General features: G+C 35.6%; 1 protein-coding gene across 6 annotated transcripts in view; it reads right to left on the bottom strand.

Annotated features, from left to right (window-relative positions):
• Positions 1-6,378: 6,378 nt before the first annotated feature.
• The window catches only part of cdk14 (cyclin dependent kinase 14), a 236,291-nt gene continuing 222,650 nt past the window's right edge, over positions 6,379-20,019 (bottom strand). For 3 of the 6 annotated variants that reach the window (NM_001430898.3, NM_001442048.1, NM_001442047.1), the window contains 1 exon segment: positions 6,379-8,807. The gene's annotated coding sequence lies outside the window, so the exon portion shown is untranslated. 6 annotated transcript variants of the gene reach the window in all.

Below are 20,019 nucleotides of genomic sequence, written 5' to 3' on the forward strand. Positions count from 1 at the left end.
GCGCGGCCGCCAGCGCAGCTTTCCCCACTCTGATGTTTGTATCTCTCTGTTTGTGTATGTGTGTATGCGTGTGTGTTTGACTCCGAGTAAAGTTGTGTGAAGTGCTGCTGGAGCTCCGTGGGTCGCTCTGGACCGGAGCGCGGAGTGTCGCGGTGTGTGTCGGAGTTTGGAGCTGTTCAGACCCGCTCAGGCGCCCTGCTGTCTGCGGCTCATCAGCGTCGGGCGCGGGCGGGGCGGCGGACAGACGGAGTGCGGAGGGAGCGTCGCGATTTCGTTCCCTTTGCGTTTTTCTTAGTGAGCGAATCGGGAGGTGCAATTTTTTTAGTAACATTATTTTGTGTTAGGCTTCAGATAATGTAATGCATGCATTTATTTAAATACATCCAACCCATCCAATAATTTTCCTTTGGCTTAGTCCCTTATTTATCAGGGGTCGCCACAGCGGAATGAACCGCCAACTAATGCAGCATATGTTTTACGCAGCCAATGCCCTTCCAGCCGCAACTTAGGGAAATATTCTTATTGGTTAGCACCTAATAGCAAGAAGGTTGCTGGTTCGAGTCCAAGCTGGATTAGTTGGTGTTTCTGAGTGGAGTTTGCATGTTCTCTCCGTGTTGGCATGGGTTTCCTCCGCGTGCTCCAGTTTCTCCCACAGTTCAAACACATGTAATGTAATGCCGTAATGTATAAGTGTGTGTGAGAGAGAGAGAGAGAGAGAGAGAATGAGTGTGTATGGGTGTTTCCCGGTATTGGGTTGCAGCTGGAAGGGCACCACTGTGTGAAACATATGCTGGAATAGTTGGCGGTTTATTCTGCTGTGGCGACTATTGATAAATAAAGGGACTAAGCCGAAGAAAAATGAATAAATTAATAATTATATTCAAACATGCATGCAAATAGTAAAATTACCAATTATAAGAATACAAATATTATAAATTATAGTAATATACATTATTATTTGCATGCATATTTTCATATGACAATAATATTAATAACAACAATAACAATAATAATTGCATTAAAATATAATATTAATAATAATAAATCTACTAAACTACAATTTAATCCAAATATGCATGCAAATAGCAATAATAACACTAATATTGTTAATAATAATAATAATAATGATAATAACAGGATTTCTGAAGCACTGTTCATCTGTAAGCATGCACTAACGTACAGCACAGTGAAATTGCGACGGCCCCTAAATCTGCTGCTTTACTATTGGCTGCTGTGTGTGTCTGTAGGAGAAACCAGAGGAACATGATTTGCTCTGACAGGAGAATGTAAAGACAGCCTTCACTAAGAGTTTGCAGACGCCTGGAATACAAAACACCTCCAGTTCAAAACACTGCGCGCTACAGCTCGAATACACTGCACACACTCACCATGGACATTTACTATTATAATGAAAACAATAACAAAAATAGGAATAATAATAACATTAATACCAGCATGAACAGTAAAATAATAATAAATAGCAATAAAAAATAACAATAACATAATAATTACATTTATATGAACAGTAAAAATAATTTAATAGTAATGAAATAATAAAAATAATAACAGCAAAACAAGAACAACAACCTCAATAATAATTTAACAAAAAATATGAATATGAATAGTAAAAAAAAATAGTAATAAGTATGAAAAACAATAATAATAGTAATAAAATAATAATAATATTAATAATAGTAGTAATATTGTCATAAAATAATAATAATAATATCAATTATAATAGTAGTAGTAATTGTCAAATTAATAATAGTAGTAGTAGTAAAATAATACTTTTTTAATTAGAATATAAAAAAGGGATAATAATGTAATAAAATACTACTACTACTAATAATAATAATATCAACAACAACACAAATTCAACAATAATATAAATATGACTAGTAAAAAAGTAATAAATAATAACAACAATAATATTATTATAAACAGTAAAATAATAATAATAAAAATAGTACTAAAATAATAACAACAACAATATTAATTTAAATAATAAAAATAATAGTAATAAAACAACAATAATAACAATTATAATAAATAATCAATAATAGTAATAATTAATAATAATAATACAAATAGTAATAAAATAATTATAATATTAATATGAACAGTAAAAATGATAAAAATAGCAATAAAAACAATAATAATAACAACAACAACAAGTACAATAATATAATAATATTAGAATTAGTAAAAATAATAAGTAATAGTATAAAATAATAACAATAATAACAGCAACAATAATAGTAATAAAAATAATAGTAGCAATAAAATAATAAAAAATAACAACTGTAGTAATAATTTAATATAATATTAATTTGAATAGTAAAAAACTAATAAATAACAACAACAACAACAATAAAAATAATAATACTAACAAAAATAAAATAATAACAATAATAATAGTAATAAAATAAAAATTGTAAAATAACAATACATGAATAATAATATGAACAGTAAAATTAATAATAAAAATAGTAATAAAATAATAACAATAATAATAGCATAATATTGATATGAATAGTGTAAGTAATATTAATAAAATAGTAATAAAATAATAACAACAACAATAAACAATAATAATATAAAACATTAATAATAATAATAATGTTAATATAAATAGTAATATAAATAGTAAAAAAATAATAATAAAATAGTAATAACAATAATAATAACAACAATAATAGTAGTATATTATTATTAATATGAATAGTAAAAATAGCAATAATAAAATAGTCATAATAATAATAACAACAACAATAGTAATAAATATAATCATGGTTATAAAATAATAATAATAACAACATCATGAATATTAATAACAACAACAACAATAATTATAGCAATAATAATTGTAGTTTTTATTTTGTGAATAAAATCTTAATATTAATAAATAATTTTTAATACAATTTTAAATAAAATAAAATGTATTTATTTATTTTTACTATTTTGTAAGCATTTTAAAAATGTTGTTATCTTCCTAGAAGTGAATTATTCCTTCTGTTTATAAGGAGCTGTAAAAGAGGAGCTGAATGTTATAATGACAGTATTAATAACAACAGTCCAAAACGGTCCACATTACTCACATAACACACACTTCCTCTGAACTCATCACTTTAAAAGAAACAACAGCAGCGTTTGGTTTGAAGCATTAATAAACTTTATTTATATCAGGTAAAACAATGAGAAACAACATTTACAGAAGGACATTACATCTTCCATAATAACATTACATACAGCTTCTAACAAATGATGCAATACTAATCTACGTTTCCTCGTGTAATAAAGTGACCGCGTATATGTCTCGGCTCCAGAACTGCTTGTCAGAACAAACAAAAAAATCCTTATTTCAGTGCATATTACAAAAAAAACCAACAGATATAGAGGCGAGTGAAGCAAAAACACAGACTGAGTGTTGAGCGGATGCAGATCCACGCCTGTATACTGTATATATATATATTTATATTTACGTGTATGAATCAGTCAAGAAGGCATTCGCACAGCCCTCGTCATATATAGATTTATATGTACAGCCTAGTATATAACAAAGATTACAAAAAGATGATTAAATATTCACAGATCCAGAGACTAATATGATTGACAGCACATTCCATAGCATGTCCAACCCTTTCATTTACATATTTATACTGGGATTTAATAACCAGCTTTGAAGCGGGCGCCAATGTCTTCGTTTTGTTTTCTTCGTGAGTCACGTCTTCGTCACAGTGCTAAAATAATCATTTATTATTAGTTAGTCTCCTATTATTACTAAGTCTCATCTTTAATCTATTCTTAAAGGGACGGTACACCCAAAATATGTATTAGTCGCCCTGTATCTGTTTACAAATGCAGGCTCTCACACAATTTCACCACATGTGGTCCAAATACAAATCAATTAAGTTACTTTAAGGGAACCTGTTAGAAAGCTCTTTAAAAATAGGTCTCTGATGTCTCCAGAGAGAGAGTGTGTGTGTGTGTGTGAGTGTGTGTGTGTGTGTGTGTGTGTGTGTGTGTGTGTGTGTGTGTGTGTGATTTCAGCTCAAAAAGTGAAAAGACATTAAAAAAGCAATTTTTTGCTCAACATGAAATAAGATATTTTGAAGAATGTAAATGCTGTCTTTCAACCCATCCTTGATTTAAAACATGTGCACTAAAAACAAGACAAAAACATGTTTGCAGTGCAACATTCTTCAAAATATCTTCTTTTGTGTTCAATTAAAAAAAAAGAAACTCATAAAGCTTTAAACCACCTAAATTTGTCATTTTAGTGTGTACTGTCCCTTTAAAGAAGCGTTAAAATACAGCAAGTGTTCTCATCTGTCATGTGTACAGATATTTAAAGCACATGGCAGGAAAACTTCCAGCACTGTACTGTCCTAACATTCATTATTTAAATCTAATTGAGTTCAATTCTCACATAGTAATGCGACAGAAGACTAAACATTTAGCTTTACATGATAAAAATTAATAAAACTGTTTTTTTGACTGTATTTTTGATCAGGTAAATGATGCTTTGGTGGGCAGAAGAGATTTGTTTTTCAGAAAAAAATGGCATCTTATTTATTCGGCAAGTGCATATTGAGTACAAACATCCCTTTGCATGACTTGTTTTGCCTTCAGTTCTCAAAGGGACAGTTCAACACAAAATTAAAATACTCAAGTGCTTCTAACTTGAATGTATTTCCCTCCAACATTCTTCAAAACATCTTTTATAATATCAACAACAAAGAAAAAAGAAACTCAAACAGGTTTGAAACAAATGTCGGATGAGGAAATGATCACCGATTTCATTTTTAGGTGCACTGTCCCTTTAAAAGCACACATCCGTCTATGTTTCTGGTTTGAGAAATCTTCATAAACACATGCAACGTGTCTCAATGTGTGTGTTTGTGGCCTGGCTGAATTTTACAGGTGCAAAAACGTGAGCTCAGAAGCTGGAATGTTTGCGCAAACATGTTGAAAAGTGCATTGAAGACTCCTTTGCTCTTTAACTGCGAGTCAAACTATGATGACTAAAGCTGAATCAAGAAGTACAGATATTAATCACGTAATAAACAGGATCGTGTCTGGATTTGTACTGTGTATTAGCTGCGAAGGCATGGTGTGTGTGTGTGTGTCAGTGGACATGCACGTCTGTACACATTCCATTCACGCTTATTAAATAATCGCTTCCTAAACACGCCGATGACGTGTTGCTGTACAATTCTGCATTATTTTCTGTGTTAACAGTGCAGGGCCAAACATTGCTATTGTTCAATGAGCTCTTGCACATTTTCCCGTCAGAGTAATGACAGAAAACACTGGAGATTTTATTATTATTATTATTATTATTATTATTATTGTTGTTGTGGCTCACCTGATCATCAGACGAGCAGAAACCAAAATGCGCACGGAGAAAACAGGAAGAGCAGAATCTGAAAACTGGGGAAATAGTGCAGTGTTTGGGGAAGGTTTTTCAGATCGGCGTCCTTCATCAACAACCAATGTTCACACACAACGTGATCCTGCATTAAAAACTGAGAGATGGAGAAATGGGAATGAATGTATGGGGATGGAGATGTGTTTTGAATTATCAGCACTTTTGGCTTACCGTTAGCCTGCTTTTCTTCAATTGAGAATGTTTCTTATTCAGGCTGATGAACACTGAAGTGTGTGTATAACAATTCTATTCGATTGTTTAGGGTTAAGTTAACTCTAAGTTAACCCTAATAGTGTTTAATCCTATTGTACGCAAATGCTACTGGTATCAACTTAATATATATATATATATATATATATATATATATATATATATATATATATATATATATATATATATATATATATATATATATACACACACACACACTGTAAAAAATTCTCAATTAGTCCTGACAACATTGGTTTTCAGCTCATTGTAACTTATTAAACTAAGCTAATTATGTTCTAACTTAATTTTATAAGTTACACAAGCTGTTTTAAGTCAGTTTAACATAATAAAAGTTTAATGGAGTGAAAGTTAATTTTATTTATCTGAAAATTTCTAAGGCAACCTGGTTTAAAAAAAAAAAAAAAAAAAAATATATATATATATATATATATATATATATATATATATATATATATATATATATATATATATATATATATATATATATATAATATTTTTATTTTAAAATTAAACTGGAGTATTTAACTGTTTACATTGGGTGCTGCTAAAGAGTATGATTGCAAAAAATGAAATTTCTGAAAAATACTAAAACTTGTGGTTATGTTTTTGCAAACTCTTCATTTATGGATGGATGGATGAAACAACAGACAGATAGATAGATAGATAGATAGATAGATAGATAGATAGATAGATAGATAGATAGATAGATAGATAGATAGATAGATAGATAGATAGACTGATTTATTCTGTTCATCAAGGCTGCATTTATTAAATATATAAAAATAGTTAAATACTTATTTATTAAACATTTGTTTATTACTTATTGTATGTAGTTTCAAATTGAATTATTACTCCAGGCATTATTGCTTTTATTACTATTACCATTAATGATAATAACATTAATAACAATAATAATAATAATAATAATAATAATAATAATAATAATAACAATAATAATAATAATAATAATAACAATAATAATTATAATAACAATAATAATAATAATAATAAATATTAGAGTGTTTTCTGAAGGATCGTCTGACTCTAAAGACTGGAGTGATAAAGCTGAAAATTCATCTTTAAAATCCCTGAAATAAATGAGTAAATTAAATGATAATCTACGTTTGAACAGTTATTTTATAGTGCAATAACATTTTACAATTTTATAATCTGTACTGTATTGTTGATCAAATAAATGCAGTCTTGGTGAGCAGGAGAAGCTTATATTAAAACATTTAAAAATCCTACTGACCCAAACTTTTGATCGGTAGTGTATATTTAAAGTAAACTAATGTAAAGTAAATTGTCTGCTTTAATGTTCAGTGAAAATCCAACGGCAATAAGTGTACTTTTTTAATTGCACTTAATGTGCTTATGATTTATGAAATGAACTTATGGTGCAGGTCCAGAATGCACGAACACGCCCTGTGTGAACATTTTTGAATGCCTTGTTCACACTGAGCAGTACGGTACGGTTTGATTAAGAACTGAGTTTCCTCTTGTTGCAAATTATAATGATGATTTACTGTGAACCAATCAGCATTCAGCCGGGAGTTGTACTGGTTACACTTACGTAAACAGTCGCACTATTTTTGGTATTCTGACACTGGAAATGGACATAAATGTGTACTGTAGCGTACCAAACCATACCGCTCAATGGAAATGAGCCATAAGAATTCAAAATAATATTTACTGATCACTTAGGGGCCGTTTACATGACAACGTCGTCGGCCAAAAACTGGAAACTTTTTAAACGATTTGCCTGTTCGTTTACACCACTAAAAACAATCTAGTAAATGAAAGCAAATGAATCAGAAAACAAGTATCGAGGCGTATATTTTCAAAAACGCTGCCATTGTTGTTTCTGTGTAAACACCCGAGAATGAGAGAAACGATGACATCACGCATGGTAAATTAAACTATAACACACAACAACGGTGGAGTGACTGGTTGTATATTTGTTGCTTAACAATACATCAGCAAAGTGTGAATTTACTTTACATTAGAAACAACAGCGGACTTTACGTTACAACAACACGCATACGAATCTGTATAAGCGCCAAGTCAACATGTCATCACTTTATTGTTGTAATTTTTCCTAACAAGATGACAGCGCCATCTACTGGCCTGGCCATAGTTATCTTTCGAGGAAGTGTAACTATTTTACGTATTATCAGAAAAGTGACTAATTCGTACAAATTTAAACGATTTCGTTATATGAAAATGTACATTTTTAAAGGAGGTGTGGCCTCAAACTCCACCCCTTATTGGGGAGGAGCAAACCATACTAAAATGTGCAAAAGAGATCATACAAGTTGATACGAATTAGCCACTAAACAAAAAAGTTACGAACTACCGTTAGATTGCGTTAACTTGGAATACGCAATACAGCATTTTTGACCATTTTCATCCGTTTGTAAATCCAGATTTTTTAAATTTGCAAATGTGAAACCTTTTTTCCGCAAACGAAAAAGGTTTCCATTTCTTTAGCTACATCGTTGTCATGTAAACGTAATCTCAGTGAGTGCAATTTATTCAAAGATTGTCATGGGCCTTTGGACGAAACAACGAAAACAGATTCATTTCCAAACGTAGACTAGCGAATTTCTTCCTCGTGCACAGTAGCACCAGTGCAAGTGTATTGCCTGTGTTTAACATGTAGACGCACGAACAGACGTACAGAGAAACTCACGTACGCAGATCTCCTCCATTACTGTTAATTGCTTGATCGCAGTCCCTGCAGTGAGCCAATGCAACCGCATCGTTATTACGATTATTAGTTATTGTCACGTTATTAAATCGTACCATAGCCAACAATGTGGAAGTTTGCAGGAAATGCGAAATCGTTAATGCGTGACTGTGCACGGGAGGAGGGCATTTGGTTTGTTCTCCAAGATAGACACGTATATATTTAACTGTACAAACATTCGTACATAGGTAGCTACATACACAAACAGTTCGTGTTAATTGCCTTTTTGACGTCCGACATAGTTTGCATGCCGTCGATGTGGGAATGTTTGTTACTCCACGTTCTTGTTGCTTTCAGTCCCACATGGCCGGTCGAATCAGCCTGAAATTATTTAAATAAACATGAAGTCTCTTTTTACGTCATTTTCTTGTCTTGATAGCTGAGTGCGCCAACCTGCAAAACAAGACAAAACAAGCAAAGTCAACTATTAGCAGCTTAAGAAACTACAATAATCTACAATAATACATCTGAAATAAACATTAAAGTGTTTTAAAGATGCATATAAATATGTTATGTAGATGTTATATAGATAGTGTCACAATCTCCAACAGTCTTGCATTAGAAGATTGCTGGGGAACTACACATCTGCCTCTATATGAACTACTACTCCCAGAAGTCTTTGCACTCACACACCAGTTCCTCATCAACCCCTGATTACACACACATAGCTGGAAGCTCATGGAGGACTGATTTCCAGAGTCTTGTATCCTGTAAGTGAGCACTACGAAGCATTTCCTTATTCTTGTCTATCTGTGTTTTGACCCGTGCTTTGTTTAGCGTTTATGTTGTTTTGCTGCATGTCCCTATTCGCTCTATTGTTGTAACCATTCTTTGGATTACCAACTGTAATATAAAAAAATATAAAAATACAGGGTGACATATAGGGGGTACAATCTACAAATCAGACAACGTGAAGCATATCTTTGATTATGTCTACACATAAAACCAAATAAAAGATCAAAAATAGACTTTCAGTGTTTAATCTTACACTCCAATTTGCACCTAGATTTTAATTGAAGTTTATTTTTTGGTCCACCTACACTTAGATATGCAAATTTCTGCAGGTTTTTGCATATGAATCATGTTCCTGATGTTAGGGATCATCTTGCTCCTATGATCATGGCTAAAACATTTCATTTCTCATCCTTTGACAGTATTTTCTAATTTAAGCAGTGATACTCTCTACTCTTACATAAAAACAGAATCACAAACCAATTGTAACCATATATTGTGTAAATGTATGCAAATGAGTGCATAATTTGACAATCTCATTTGCATACTTAAACATAACATTGAAGAAAAACTTGCAATATTAAAATGAACTAGATTAAATGGTGCATTTCGACAAAGCATGCATTTTCGAAGCATATGTGCATTGCTGGTGGAAAAGCGTGTGTGTGTGTGTGTGTGTGTGTGTCTGTGTGTGTGTGTGTGTGTGTGTGTGTGAGGAAGGGCTTGTTTCTCTGCTAATCTTCCTCTTTTTCCCCCATTGACCATACTGCTTATAAATAATGCATGCATCTCTGTGTGTCCGACCTCTCTCTCTCTCTCTCTCTCTCTCTCTCTCTCTCTCTCTCTCTCTCTCTCTCTTTTGGCAGGCTGTTATTCTCCTTCCCTTTCTTTAGTCTCTGGTTTCAGATTTTCTTCTTTCTTTGTTGCCCTTCCCCCACTTGATTTCAATCCATGCCTTTGGAAAACCATTCCTGGAGGATTTGCAAGTGTGTGTGTGCCAGAAATCAGAGATCATGGAAGGACGCCGCATTTATCAAGAGCCCAGAGAGAGAGTGTGTGTGTGTGTGTGTGTGTGTGTGTGTGTAATAGAAAACTGACTGAACTCATTCAGCTCGTCCACCAAAACTCATTGACTGATCAATATCATCAATAATAAACTTCAGCTCATTTTTAAATAAATAGTTTAAGATTATTGGTGTATTAATAATGTATGTGTGAGAGTGTGTATGTGTGTGTGTGTGTGAAAGTGTATGCGAAAGTGTGTGTATATTGAGTGTGTGTATATTGAGTGTGTATGCGAAAGTGTGTGTATATTGAGTGTGTATGCGAAGGTGTGTTTATATGGTGTGTGTATGCGAAAGTGTGTATATTGAGTGTGTATGCGAAAGTGTGTGTATATTGAGTGTGTATGCGAAAGTGTGTGTATATTGAGTGTGTATGCGAAAGTGTGTGTATATTGAGTGTGTATGCGAAAGTGTGTATATATTGAGTGTGTACGCGAAAGTGTGTATATACTGAGTGTGTACGCGAAAGTGTGTGTATATTGAGTGTGTACGCGAAAGTGTGTATATACTGAGTGTGTACGCGAAAGTGTGTGTATATTGAGTGTGTATGCGAAAGTGTGTATATTGAGTGTGTATACGAAAGTGTGTGTATACTGAGTGTGTATGCGAAAGTGTGTGTATACTGAGTGTGTATGCGAAAGTGTGTATATTTTGAGTGTGTATGCAAAAGTGTGTGTATATTGAGTGTGTATGCGAAAGTGTGTGTATATTGAGTGTGTATGCGAAAGTGTGTATATATTGAGTGTGTATGCGAAAGTGTGTATATATTGAGTGTGTACGCGAAAGTGTGTGTATATTGAATGTGTATGCGAAAGTGTGTATATATTGAGTGTGTACGCGAAAGTGTGTATATACTGAGTGTGTACGCGAAAGTGTGTGTATATTGAGTGTGTATGCGAAAGTGTGTGTATTGAGTGTGTATGCGAAAGTGTGTGTATATTGAGTGTGTATGCGAAAGTGTGTGTATTGAGTGTGTATGCGAAAGTGTGTGTATATTGAGTGTGTATGCGAAAGTGTGTGTATACTGAGTGTGTATGCGAAAGTGTGTATATTTTGAGTGTGTATGCAAAAGTGTGTGTATATTGAGTGTGTATGCGAAAGTGTGTGTATATTGAGTGTGTATGCGAAAGTGTGTATATATTGAGTGTGTACGCGAAAGTGTGTATATACTGAGTGTGTACGCGAAAGTGTGTGTATATTGAGTGTGTATGCGAAAGTCTGTGTATTGAGTGTGTATGCGAAAGTGTGTGTATATTGAGTGTGTATGTGAAAGTGTGTATATATTGAGTGTGTATGCGAAAGTATGTATATATAGAGTGTGTATGCGAAAGTGAGTGTATATTAAGTATATATGCGAAAGTGTGTGTATATTGAGTGTGTATGCGAAAGTGTTTGTATATTGAGTGTGTATGCGAAAGGGTGTGTATATTGTGTGTGTATGCGAAAGTGTGTATATATTGAGTGTGTATGCGAAAGTGTGTGTATATTAAGTGTGTACGCGAAGGTGTATGCGGAAGTGTGTGTATCTTGAGTATGCTCGCAAAAGTGTATGCCAAAAGGTGTGTATATTGAGTGTGTATGCGAAAGTGTATGTGAAAGTGTGTATATTGAGTCTGTATGCGAAAGTGTGCACAAAGTTTGTGTATTTTGAGTGTATATGTGAAAGTGTATGCAAAAGTGTGTGTATCTGTGCATGTGTGTGTGTGTGTGTGTGTGTGTGTGTGTGTGTGTGTGTGTGTGAATGAGTATGAAAGGGATTTGGGGGTGGGGCTATCTGTTTGACTGACCAATGACAATTTGTGTGCATGCATGTTATACGTGTATTGAGTGTGTGTGTGTGTGTTAGTGTGTGTGTGTGAGTATTTGTGTGTGCATGAGAGTGTACGAATGAGCTCAATGTGTGTGTGTGTGTGTGTGTGTGTGTGTGTGTGTGTGTGTGCGTGTGAGTTTCCTCTGCAAGCAGGAGAATGTCAGATGTGTTTAAAAGCGTCTCTGTCTGATTTAACAAACACAATAGTATGCAGATCTCCCAGAATGCTCAGCGATGGGCCCCAGCAGACGGGCCTCCTCTGGGCAGACGGGTGTACGATGACCTTTGACCACCGAGGCCTCGTCATGACTCAAAGCGTGTAATGAAGAGCGTCAGAGAGCCTTTAAACAGCCCAGAAAACACCTCCGTTCACTTTAACCAACACACACACTCTAACACTTTCTGAGATCTTCTAGAAAGTGCTCATTTAATTAAGGACGGAGTGTGTAAAGTGCGCTGAAGTTTCCAGTCATTAAATGAGCAGGAATGCTGTGTTTCGGCCAGGACTTCTCTGTTGCCATCGCGACTCCAGCATGTCAGCGCTTTTGGTTTTAATGTGCGTAAGAGCAGCTCCTGACAGACCGTGCGCCACTACAGCCACTGAACTGAGTGTTTCTGGGAATATGACAGCGCTATGGAGAGCTCAGAGGATTAACACCCTCCACTAAACTGCTCCTCAAAATTAACAAATAGCATTGCAAAACTGATGACGGGCTTTACAAACACTTTCTTTGCTTGTCATTGGTCAGTCACACTGATGGCCCCACCCCCTAATCACTATAATTGGTTGATTTGGAAGATGACAAACATTCCTCAACTGTCATTGGTCAGTCAGACACATAGTCCTACCCCTAAATTGCTTTCATTGGTTGAGTTGTAAATTGATAAAACACTCCTCCATTTGTCATTGGTCAGTCAGAGATGGCCCCGCCCTCAAAGCCCTTTCATTGTTTGATTTAGAAGTTGATAAAACACTTCTCCATTTGTCATTCATCAGTCAAAGAGATGGCCCAACCCCCACATAAGTTTCATTGGTTGATTTGGAAGCTGATAAACACTGCTAATCGATCATTGACCAGTCAGAAAGATAGTCCCGCCCCCTAATTAATTTCATTGGTTGATTTGGAAGTTGGCAAACACTCATCTGTCATTAATCAGTTAAAAAGACGGCTCCGCCCCCAAATCACTTTCATTGGTTGAGTTGGAAGTTGATAAAACACTCCTCTGTCATTGGTCAGTCAGAGAGATGGCCCCTCCCCCAAATTACTTTCATTAGTTGATTTGGAAGTCGGTAAACACTGCCAATCGGTCATTGATCAGTCAGACGGATAGTCCCAACCCCATAATAATTTAATTGGTTGATTAGGAAGTTGACAAACACTCCTCGCCTGTCATTGGTTAGTCAGACAATCAGTCACGCCCTTAAATTGCTTTAGTTGGTCTAGTTGGAAGTTGACAAACATTCCTCTATTTGTCACTGGTCAATCAGAGAGACAGCCCCGCCCACACATCACTTTCAATGGTTGATTTGGAAGTTGATAAACTCTGCTAATCAGTCATTGATCAGTCAGACAGATAGTCCCACCCCCTAAATCATTTTATTGGTTAATTTGGAAGTTGACAAACACTTCTCGTCTGTCATTGGTCAATCAGACAGATAGTATCGCCCCTAAATTGCTTTCATTGGTTGAGTTGGAATTTGATAAAACACTGCTCCATTTTTCATTGGTGAGTCAGAGAGACGGCCCTGCCCCCAAATCACTTTCATTGGTTGATTTGGAAGTTGATAAAACACTCCTCTATTTGTCATTCATCAGTCAGAGAGATGGCCCAACCCCCACATAACTTTTATTGGTTGATTTGGAAGCTGATAAACACTGCTAATCGATCATTGATCAATCAGACAGATAGTCCCGCCCCCTAATTAATTTCATTGGTTGATTTGCAAGTTGGCAAACACTCACCTGTCATTTATCATTTAAAAAGACGACCCCGCCCCCAAATCACTTTCATTGATTGATTTGGAAGTCGGTAAACACTGCCAATCGGTCACTGATCAGTCAGACAGATGGTCCCACCCCCATAATAATTTAATTGATTGATTAGGAAGTTGACAAACACTCCTCTATTTGTCACTGGTCAATCAGAGAGACAGCCCCGCCCACACATCACTTTCAATGGTTGGTTTGGAAGTTGATAAACTCTGCTAATCAGTCATTAATCAGTCAGACAGTTAGTCCCACCCCCTAAATCATTTCATTGGTTAATTTGGAAGTTGACAAACACTCCTCGTCTGTCATTGGTCAATCAGACAGATAGTATCGCCCCTAAATTGCTTTCATTGGTTGAGTTGGAATTTGATAAAACACTGCTCCATTTTTCATTGGTGAGTCAGAGAGACGGCCCTGCCCCCAAATCACTTTCATTGGTTCATCTTAAAATTTATTAAACACTGCCCATCAGTCATTGGTCAGTCAGAAAGAAGACCCTGCCCTCAAATTAATTTTATTGGTTGAGTTGGAAGCTGACAAACACTGCTAATTGGTCACTGGTCAGTAAGACAAATAGTCCCACCCCATAATTATTTCATTGGTTGATTTAAGAGTTGACAAACACTTCTCGGCTGTCATTGGTCAGTTAGAGAGATAGTCTCGCCCCTAAATTGCTTTCACTTTTATTCTATTGGTTAAGTTGGAAGTTGATAAACACTGCCAATCGGTCATTGATCAGTTAGACAGATAGTCCCACCCCCTAAATAATTTCTAATTTCATTGGTTGATTTGAAAGTTGACACACACTGCTTGTCTGTGATTGGTCAGTCAGACAGATAGTCTCACCCCAAATCGCTTTCATTGGTTGAGTTGGAATTTGATAAACAGTCCCCTGTTTATCATTGGTCAGTGAGACAGATAGTCCCGTATGAAGGTAAATCAGTTGTGTAACTCGAGAGCTTGCAAATATAAATGTAAGCACTTGTGATAAGAATATTTGTATGTGTAGGTTGAAATGTACACTTACAGCTCTGATGTGAACAGCTGAATCCCTCGATTTGCACAAACACACAACAATCCACACACTTGTGTTTTAAATTGGAAGTTGCAGATTAATAGTTGTGTATTTGTAAAATGTCATTTACAAATACAAAATGACAGACACACGTGTGCACGGCAAATTTGATTGCATCTTATCTCTACAACCACAGGTCGGCACTCACAACCTCTCAGTTTCGTCAGTACAACTACAAATCTCCCGCGCTCTGACTTTTGCTACACATCTCCCGCGATCTCTGTAGCAGAACCCATCTGTGCACTCGCAAATGCAGAGGCGTGAGCAGCGCGGGGAGGGGCGGGGCTGGTGTAAAGCTGTTTGATTGGCTGATGTCTGACCAATGAACAATGCCAGCAGCCAATAGGACTGAGGTGCAAAAGAATCATTTCCCACGATTATTTTATTATTAAGGGTTTATTTAAACTCTTTTCTGAAGAGATTCTTGTTAAAAATCATAAATTCTGTGGAAATGTACATACCAGTAAAAGAGCAGCAAAGCCAGTTTATTGGCTAGAGCCAGCCAATGAGATGGGGCGTTTCTGTTTGTCAGGACACAGGGCAGCTCACGTTGTTGGAGGCCTCGAGCAATCAGATGGTAAGTTATGATTTTTAATAATTATCTATATGTTCAATACTGTTAGCTAAGCTAAGGACTGTGCTAGGTGCTTCTCTAGTTTGTTTCTTATATAAGAAAACAGTTATGAGTTATGTAGGAGTTGCTTTCTATCATGTTATATCGTTCTAAAGATACGATTCAACCCACATGAAATAAGTTGTAATAGTATTTATAGTAAATAATAGTACGTTTTTGAACCATACTAACTATAGTAAACTGTATTATACTGTATATACTGCAGTATCTACAACTTTGTTAATGAATGCAACAGCACACTGTAGTAATAACTAGCATGAACTTTAATAAATTAAAGTATATTTACACACACATTAATAGCAATTAAAAATAACACTAGGCGTTTCAGTTTCTTACAGATCATACCGGTTTTTGTTATTATAACCTGCATCATAACTATCTATCCATCTATCTATTAACATGTTTGTGTACAGTGTGTCCTTTATATCACTTTTTTAATTATGAAAGTTACTAACTATAGGTTATTTCTCAGTTTCCTGTAAGGATGGAGTGACAGGAGAGATCAGCATGTTTCAAGTCGATGAGGAACTCAGAGAAGCTGCATAGCTTGAATAGGATGTTATTTATGCTAAAGATGACATGATGATCCAGCTCATCTACAAACACTTCAAAATGATTCAGATCATTCAAGAGGAAGCCGACCATTTGTTTTCTCTTTTTACCTGCCAAGATGACTACAGATTTGAACAAAACACACACTCACCCACACACACAACTTTTATTTTGATAATTGTTTAATGTAGTATTTTTACACTTTACTGTAAGGCAGGGGTGTCAAACTCAGTTCCTGGAGGGCCGTAACCCTTCACGTTTTTAGTTTCAACCCTGCTTCAACACACTTAAGTGAAAGTTTCAAACAAACCTGAAGGACTCAATTAGTTTGATCAGGTGTGTTTAATTAGGGTTAGAACTAAACTTTGCAAAGCTGCAGCCCTCCAGGAACTGAGTTTGACACCTGTGCTGTAAGGGAAATGTTTAACATTAATTTGTCAAATAAAATTTACAGTGCAAATAAGTGCAGTGCAAATGTCTAGTTACTTGTATTGAAATATTTCAGGGTTTTTCCTTGTTCATAATGAGATGGAGGTGGTAAATCCAACTTCATCATTACCCATCAAATGTTATCTCCTCTTTAATCCTTTGCTCAAACCTGTTGCTTAACCCTGCAGATGAGATGCTCAAAGTGGACCCTCAGCCGAGCGATGGACACTGTCTCCCTCACCTAGTTGCTCTTCCTTTGAACACACATATCATGTTGAAGGATGCAAGTTGTGGACCTAAATCAGATGTAATGGATGTAGATGTATAAATCAGAAAGAAATGAAACTGCTTTAAAATGTATTAGGTTTTACATATAAATATGTGTTCTTAACAGATTTGTTTCAACTTGATATTTGCATAATAAATGACATTAGAATGTTTAGTTTTAAACAGATAGCTATATTTCAATCTTATCAAATTTAAGCTATATATATATATATATATATATATATATATATATATATATATATATATATATATATATATATATATATATATATATATATATACTTCAATTTATTAAAGTTCATGCTAGTTATTACTACAGTGTGCTGTTGCATTCATTAACAAAGTTGTAGATACTGCAGTATATACAGTATAATACAGTTTACTATAGTTAGTATGGTTCAAAAACGTACTATTATTTACTATAAATACTATTACAACTTATTTCATGTGGGTTGAATCGTATCTTTAGAACGATATAACATGATAGAAAGCAACTCCTACATAACTCATAACTGTTTCTTATATAAAAAAACAAACTAGAGAAGCACCTAGCACAGTCCTTAGCTTAGCTAACAGTATTGAACATATAGATAATTATTAAAAATCATAACTTACCCTCTGATTGCTCGAATCCTCCAACAACGTGAGCTGCCCTGTGTCCTGACAAACAGAAACGCCCCATCTCATTGGCTGGCTCTAGCCAATAAACTGGCTTTGCTGCTCTTTTACTGGTATGTACATTTCCACAGAATTTATGATTTTTAACAAGAATCTCTTCAGAAAAGAGTTTAAATAAACCCTTAATAATAAAATAATCATGGGAAATGATTCTTTTGCACCTCAGTCCTATTGGCTGCTGGCATTGTTCATTGGTCAGACATCAGCCAATCAAACAGCTTTACACCAGCCCCGCCCCTCCCCGCGCTGCTCACGCCTCTGCATTTGCGAGTGCACAGATGGGTTCTGCTACAGAGATCGCGGGAGATGTGTAGCAAAAGTCAGAGCGCGGGAGATTTGTAGTTGTACTGACGAAACTGAGAGGTTGTGAGTGCCGACCTGTGGTTGTAGAGATAAGATGCAATCAAATTTGCCGTGCACACGTGTGTCTGTCACTTTGTATTTGTAAATGACATTTTACAAATACACAACTATTAATCTGCAACTTCCGATTTAAAACACAAGTGTGTGGATTGTTGTGTGTTTGTGCAAATCGAGGGATTCAGCTGTTCACATCAGAGCTGTAAGTGTACATTTCAACCTACACATACAAATATTCTTATCACAAGTGCTTACATTTACATTTGCAAGCTCTCGAGTTACACAACTGATTTACCTTCATAGTCCCGCTCCCAAATCACCATAATTGGTGGAATGAGAAGTTAACAAACAAACCCTCCCTGTTTGTCATTGGTCAGACAAATTGTCCCGCCCACAATTGCTGCCAGTGGTTGAGTCAAAATTTAACAAATATTCCCTTTGACACTGGTCGGTCAGACTTTGTCTTATGTTTATCATTAGTCAATCACACAGACGGTCCCGCCCCCAAATTGCTTTCATTGGTTGAGTGAGAAATACTCTCCGCCTTTAATTGGTCAGTCAGACAGACAGCCCCGCCTTAAACTCACAACATTGGTTGATTTAAAAGCTGACATGATTACAACTTGAAACCGTAATGACATCAATGATTTTAACTCGTTATAGAATTAACAATTAATATGCACTAAGCCCTATATCTCAACCCTCAGGATGTTGTGTGTGTATTTATGTGTCGTTTATTGGCATTTTAGAGTGTAAATAACTGCAACCTTCATCCGCTCGTACAGCATGTTGTTTGAGTAAGCAGTCGCTCACGGGTTAAAGATTAAATGTGGATCAATCATAATAAAGCAGAAGACGGCACACAGCAGACGTTACATAAATGTCTCCGGTTAATCATAACAAATAAATGCGGATTAGCAGCTCTTGTGGATGAAGCGGCGGGAGGATTAACTCTATAATAAACACTAGCACATTCTCCCAGTTCATCACAGCCGACGCAGAGTCACGACAGAGCCGATTAGATGAAATACAGAATAATTATTTTCAATAATCAAAATAAAGAGGAAATAAAGGAAAATGCGTACAGTATATTCATTCATTCATTCATTTTCCTTCAGTTTAGTCCCTTATTTATCAAGGGTATGTTTTCCGCAGCAGATGCCCTTCCAGCTGCAACTCAGTACCGGGAAACACCCATACACAGTCATTCACACACACACACACACTCATACACTACAGCCAGTTTAGTTCATCAATTCCCCTATAGTACATGTGGGGGAAACCGAAGCACCCGCAGGAAACACATGTCAACACGGGGAGAACATGCAAACTCCACACAGAAACACCAACTGACCCAGCCGGGACTCAAACCAGTGACTTCTTGCTAATTTAGTTAATCTATAGCGCATCTGTTTGGACTGTGGGGGAAACCGGACCACACGGAGGAAACCCACGCCAACACGGGGAGAACATGCAAACTCCACACAGAAATGACAAAAAAAGTAGCTTGAACATGCCTCAAAACGTCTTCTACAAAATAAAATGAGACAGAGATTTTTGGGAACTTCATAAATGTGAGTACACACAGACAGAAATATATCTTCAAGCTGTTTCTGCATGTTTTTATGATGGCTTTGCTCTTGCGTAAGTCCAGTTTCAGATCTCAAGCTGCACATTCCACAGAGCGACAGACCGCTGACCCGCGCACTGATGCATTCTGGGAAAGTTGTTTTTGCGATCTGCTCACGGCTTAAGTGTGCGATCAGGTTTTCATCCCACGATTTACACTTCTTGAGTTTGCAAAATAAACATTGTACATTTCGATTTCATGCAGATGTTGATCCTATTTCTCTTTTGCTGTTCTTCAGTCATAAACAGATGTTGTTTGAATGCATTTACTATAGTAAGGCCCAAAACCACTACAGTAAACCACTACAGTATAAGTTTCTTTAGTATAACCTGCGTGTCTCCCAGGTGTGTTAGTTCTGTTGAGTC

This window comes from Danio rerio, chromosome 16 (genome assembly GCF_052040795.2).
Source record: "Danio rerio strain M-AB ecotype USA chromosome 16, GRCz13ab, whole genome shotgun sequence".
Taxonomy (NCBI): domain Eukaryota; kingdom Metazoa; phylum Chordata; class Actinopteri; order Cypriniformes; family Danionidae; genus Danio; species Danio rerio.